This window comes from Spermophilus citellus (genome assembly GCF_964194105.1).
Source record: "Spermophilus citellus genome assembly, chromosome: X".
Taxonomy (NCBI): Eukaryota; Metazoa; Chordata; class Mammalia; order Rodentia; family Sciuridae; genus Spermophilus; species Spermophilus citellus.
The window spans coordinates 2,507,145-2,513,677 of record NC_138190.1 but is presented as its reverse complement, the minus strand read 5'-3'; positions in this window follow the sequence as shown (position 1 = coordinate 2,513,677).

The following is a 6,533-nucleotide window of genomic DNA, read 5'->3' as shown; positions in this document are numbered from 1 at the left end:
GTCCCTTGAGAGTGTCCCCTCCCCTTTCCACCCCTTCAATACACTCCTGTCTGTCACCCTGAGGGACAGGTCTGCAGTCTCTCTGACTTGACAAGAATTGGGGTTTGAGCGTTTCCCAGAAGGTGATGGTCGGACCCCAGACTCTTCCTCTTTCTCTCTTTCCCTCCCGGCTCCTGAGGCAGCTTGTCCCCAACACCCTCTCCACGGTGGCATGTTGTCTTAGCCACTGGAGACCCCAGCATCACCGGGCCACCCCATATAGACTGAAGCCTCCAGAACTCGGATTCAAACTTGAACCTTTTCTCTTTATAAGTGGATCCCCCGGCTTATTTGTTACAGTGATGGATAACCAGCCACCGCCATCTCCAACACAGGACTGCTGCCCTTTAGCCCCTAAGGTCGTCCTTGTCACCAGGTCCCTTGGAACTCCTCAAGGGCAAATTCATCCCACAAGAGCCATATTTCAGGTAGACAATGGTCACCTTGAAAACCTGGTCGGCACACATGTCCCCAGGTCCTGAGCTCCGTTCACAGCCTCCAGGGAGGCTCCTCCTGCCTCTCCAGCTCCTGGGCTCCAGGTGGCCCTGGACTGGTGGCCCCTCACTCCAGTCTCCACGGGGCTCCTTCTCTGGGTCTGCGTCCCCTCCTCTGTCTCTGGGGAGGACACGGCCATGGTATGAGGGCCCCCTGACCCAGGAGGAGCCCAGCTCAGGACCCTCCACTCACGACCTCTACAGAGACCCTGTTCCCACACCAGGTCCCACTCACAGGGAAATAGGACTTAGACAAACATTTTTGGACAAGCCAGCATTTGTTGGTTTGTACCAGGGATTGAACCGAAGGGTGCTTAACTCCTGAGCCCTGTCCCAGCTTTTTTTATATTTTATTTAGAGACAGGGTCTCCCTAAATTGCTGAGGCTGGCCTCCAATCTGCGATCCTCCTGCCTTGGCCTCCGCAGTCTCTAGGATTACAGGCCTGCACACCCACACCTGGCCCCCACTGGATCTTAATAAGGGATTTTTGTACCAAATTTCCTTGAATCTGCCTCAGAAGCCGCTTCTTCTTAAGAACAAAAACACCTTTTATTTACCAGGGAACCCACGCCACTCCCTGCCCATCATCAGCACATAAAATCCGCCAAATCGATGCACGTTTAACTGAAGCATAAACCCATTATTTTTTTTAAAAGAAAAATAACTCTTTTTTTTTTGCACATCTCTGCAGAGCGGGTCTGAACCTATCCATGCCCTTTCTCGCAAAACCATACAGAAAATAATATTCTTTTTCTTTTTTCCCTATTTCATACATCATTTGCTGAAATGCCCTTTCCAACGGAATAGAATAGAGAGCTTTAGGGGGGGAGAAAACGCTGTAGAAAATAAATGATCTTCTCTCTTTGTGCGAAGACGACCTCGGAGAGTCTCACAAGGCAACCCCGAGGCAGCTGGGCTCGGGTTTCAAGGGAACACAGAGGCCTTGGCCTGGAGGCTGCAGCGAGGTCCTCCCAGGGAGTCGGAGGCTCAGGAAAAGGAGGTTTGCAACACCTTTCAATTGGCTTTATTAAGACCCTGTGGACATAAAACGTTTTTCTTTTCTTTTTTTTTTTTTTTTGGGGGGGGGAACCAGGGATTAAACTCGGAGGCCCTCGACCCCTGAGCCCTATCCCCAGCCCTATTTTGCATTTTATTTAGAGACAGGGTCTCCCTGAGTTGCTTAGGGCCTCGCTTTGGCTGAGGCTGGCTTTGAACTCGCCATCCTCCTGCCTCAGCCTCCCGAGCCTCTCGGAGAACAGCCGTGCGCCACCGAGTCCATGCGCACGGGCTCCGCGGTGCTTGGCTCCTGGCCCTGTCACTCACAGCCGTGCAATGGCCCATCTCGTGTCACTTAAATAAGAGAGCTGTACGCCTCTTCCCTGTTGTGGAGACTGCTGGAAAGAGTCCTCCAAGAATTGACTCGTGCTGTTTTAGCTCAAGAAACAGAAGGGACAGGAGAGCCCGCTCTTGCGAGTCCCTCTGCCAAGAACAGAATCCGCGGTCAACTCTGCATCAACCCACTCCCTAAAGGAGGCCGTTGGTCTCAAGTTACTCCCTTTGGAGTCCAAGTGCTAAGGTGGGCCGAGGCCCCAACTTGTTTCGATAAATCAGCCAGCAACATGCGTCCAGCGCAACCCCTGGGGGCCCAAGCTGATTAATACGTTCATTGCAATTTTTAAAAAATCACTCTGGACACGATGGTGGCTGCCTGTCATCCCAGAGGCTCGGGAGGCTGAGGCAGGAGGATCACAAAGTGGAGGCCAGCCTCAGCAACTTAGTGAAGTCCACAGCAATTAGATGGTTTGCTCAAAGTAATTCGGAAAAGATTCCTCACAATTAACCCTGATGCAATTCCTTCCCGCCTCCTCCAGTGCGCAGCGTGTCCTCCTGTTGGTTCAAGGACGATGCTTACTGCAAACCCAGAGCCCGGGAAGGACACGGCCCAGTTAGACCCTTTATCACGAATATGCATGAATATGTACCAAAAAAAATCAATAAAATAAATCACACCGTGATGCATCATTATCATGCACCGATTTTTAAAAAAAATGGGGAAAAGGGGAAAAACGGAACAGACCGCATGTCAGAGATGGGATTCAGGAGATTTGCAGATTCACAAAATCAAAATAATAGAAAAAGCAAACGCTGCTCTTCCCCAATCCTGCCACTAGATGGCGCCGTGCGCACGCGCATCGCCGGCGGCCGCGCTGTGCACAGCCTCGGGTCGCTCCCGGGGCGTCACCTGCCCATCAAATCCCATCTTCCTCGGGGTCACCAGCTTTAGCATCGCCGGGGTCGCCGTGCACGTCCCAGGATGTCCCCCGGCTATTTGCAAAATAGCATGCAGTTCACTGGGTCTTAAAAAAAAAAAAAATCCACTGGGATCCAAATTTCAAACCAGATGGTACTTTTTACAAAGGGTCCAGTCAAATTTCTTTTTTCTTTTTTCTTTTTATTGGTGGAGGGATGGAACCCAGGGGTGCTTCACCCCGAGCCCCAGCCCAGCCCTTTTTCTTTGTGAGTCAGGGTCTCCCTGAGTGGCTTAGGGCCTCCCTCAAGGACTGAGGCTGAGTTTGAATTTGTGATCCTCTAACCTCAGCCTCCGGAGCGCTGGGATTATAAGTGACATCGCGATCCCAGACGCCCGCCCTGTGGGTCCTTGGCAGCGCCACCCTGAGGTTGGTGAAGCCCTGGCTCGCCTGGTGAGGTGTCAGGACGCTGCATAATGACCCCTCCTGGGGCCCTGTCCCTCTGCCAGGAGGAAGAAACAGGTGTGACCGTCCCTGGGGATTCCCCAGGGGGCACTGCAAGTCACACAATGAGCCACCTGCTAACAAACACGCTGCTCACCACCCCAGGGTCGTCTTTGTGCAGAGAGTAAAACACAGAGCTCCAAGCAAGCAAGGTGGGCCTCCAAACAGGCGAAGGTGAGGAGGAAGTAGACTGAGAGGCACATAGTGGGTGTGATTGATCACTGTTGTCCTCTGCTGTTTCCATCAGTGTGAACAAATGACCTGACAAGAGCAGTCAGAGGAGGCTCAGGGATTTCCACCTGCATCATTTCATTGCTGCCTTTCAGCTCAAAGGAACCCTCACACACGTCACACAGCTGTGACCTACTCAGTGGATTAATCCACTTGAATGGACTCACTGGGTGGTGACTGCAGCAGGTAGGTGTGGCTGGGCTGTGCCTTTGGGGTCTCTGTCCTGTCCCTGGTGAACAGAGCTCTCTCTGCTCCCTGGTGCCTTGTCCTGAGCTGCTCTCCTCCTCCAGGCCCTGCCGCCATTTTGTTCTGCTCCCCTTGGGCCAGAGCCGTGGGGTCGGCCAAACATGGACTGAACCTCTGAAAATGTGCACAAAAATCGAAATAAAACTTATTGAAAAAGTGATGACGATGCTTGACCTTACTGAGCCACACCCCCAGCCCTTTTTAGTTTTTATTCGGAGACAGGGTTTTGCTACGTGGCTGAGGCTGGCCTCCAAATGCTGAGCCTCCTGCCTCAGCCTCCCAAGTGGATGGGATGGTGGGCGTGTACCACTGGGCCTGGCTTCACGTACTTTAATTTTCAGTCAATTACACCACCTTTAGTTCAATAGCCCTTTTATTTATTTATTTATTTATTTATTTATTTATTTATTATTTTTCTGAGCACTTCGTCGCAGGTACATCCTGAGCTATAAAGGAAATGACATCATTTTTCCTTTAGGAAAAGGCGAAATCGCTGCTGGGGAGGATGATGATTCTCCTTCCACGCCTCTGAGCTTGGGGCCCCTGACGGCAGGTCACCTGTGACATTGTTCCCACCTTAGGCAGGCAGGACCTGGTGCCAGGAGCCCACCTGTGCACACCTGCCCAGGTGAGGTGGCATTTTCTCTCCTGCCCAGGTGAGGTGGCATTTTCTCTCCTGCCCAGGTGAGGTGGCATTTTCTCTCCTGCCCAGGTGTGGTGACATTTGCTCCCCGGCCCAGGTGTGGTCGCATGTCTGAGATGGGATTCAATAAATTTGCAGTTTCACAAAATCAAAAAATAGAAACAGCAGACGCTGCTCTTCCCCCATCTGGCCACTAGATGGCGCCGTGTGCGGGCCTAGTCCCCAGCAGGCGGGAGGCTGAAGGCGGGGAGAAGAGAGGACCCAGGGGCCACCTCAGTGGCTGTAGGAGGCCCTCGGGTGCTTTGCTTTACCCTGCAGCACCCCGAGACTGCGTTCCTCTCTGCACCCCTTTTATGAGCCCCGTCTGCCCGGGTTCCAGCATCCCACCGCAGGTGCCAAAGGCACACACCTGTCAGCCCAGCAGCTCGGGAGGCTGAGGCAGGAGGATCGCACGTTGGAGGCCAGCCTCTGCAACTTATTGAGGCCCTGAGCAGCTCAGAGAGACCCTGTCTCTAAATAAAATGCAAAATATCTTGCATTTTAAAGCAAATCCGCAAGAAGTCAAGACATTCCTAAGTACTCTGGATCCAAGAGCATTCACAATATATAGCATCTCATTAAACAATGGTCATGCATATTAAAAAAAAAAAAAAGCAGGGGTACTTGGTCCATCTTGCAGATAAAAGAGTCAGGGTCAGGGTGAGGGTGAGGGATTCAGGTGAGGGGTTCGCTGTGGGGTTAGCAAAGATAAATGTCGATCAAACTCCATCTATGGGCACTGACCCCAGAAATGGAGATCCGTAAGCAAGGACATCCGATCCCTGAATGTGCATCCCGTATATCCAAGACGTAGCCTGGGGAGGAGAGAGGGGCAGATGTGAACCTCAGACCTGCACCAAAGTTCTGCAGGTGAAAATGCAGAGCATGAGGCTCTCAGTACATCGGACCCCATGGAGAAAAAAGATGAGGAAACCTGAAGATATATAACGTCCAAATAAACCACGCATAACCCAGGCCAGAGGGGGAATTGTGTCCTATGCAACAAGAATGATTGTGTTTTGCAATGAAGGAAACAAAGGATGTGGAGACTCCAGTCTCCTCCTACCTGAATCCATTATGGAAAAGATACCCCAAATCCTAAGCTGAATAAACCTTTAAAAAAAAAAAAACATTGCTTATCTCAGTTATTTTGTTACAGTACCAGCAAGCTGACTTCTGCAGAATCTCCCTCCGCAATATGTCCTTTTGTACATGCGAATGTTCCAGAACCTGAGATGCAAGATACTTCCAATGGGAGCATTTCAGATAGGAGACTCGGGACCCAGACACATGTCCACTAAGTGGAGCCCACAGAAGTGGGTCATCTCTACCCTCAGGACCAGGTAGGAAAATGCACAAAATCTTCTCATTGAGAGAAGGCTAGTGGTCCTAAAAATACATTGCAGCCCAGAACGGTGGGCAAATGCTTATAGTCCCAGTGATATGGGAGGCTGAAAAAGGAGGATCACAAATCGGAGGCCAGCCTCAGGAACTTAGCGAGGCGCTAAGCCACTTAAGGAGACCCTGTCTCTAAATAAAATATAGAAAGGGCTGGGGACGGGGCTCAGTGGTTAAGCACCCCTGGGTTCAATCCCCAATAGAAAAAAATACAGAAAATAAACAGATACAAGAAAGTGGATCACTCTTGGTCAGTATCTGGGGACGAGGGTCACGGGTGGGATGGAGGAATTTTCTGAGGGTTGCCTCACGAGAGAGAGAGAGAGAGAGAGAGAGAGAGAGAGAGAGAGAGAGAGATGCCCAGCATTCTGAACGCTGTCGCTCAATGTCACCAGGTTCAACCTTCTCATGTTCTGCTTGAACCACAAACGCTGCGTGTTCCACACCCCCCTCCTGTCCAGAGCTGCCCTCCCAAAGAGGGGGCCCATCCCCACTCCGAGTCCCCTGTTGGTCCAGAAGGTCATCGGGAATCCTTTCTAAATTCAACATGCCACGTGGGGGTGGCAGCCCCAATGAAAAGACCCCAAACAGTGGGGAGTGTGTGTGGGGGGGGGAGCCAAGATGTGCATCTGCTACATTGGCAAAAAGAAAGGGTGACCGGTGGGCACGTGGCCCAGGGTCTGTCAGTC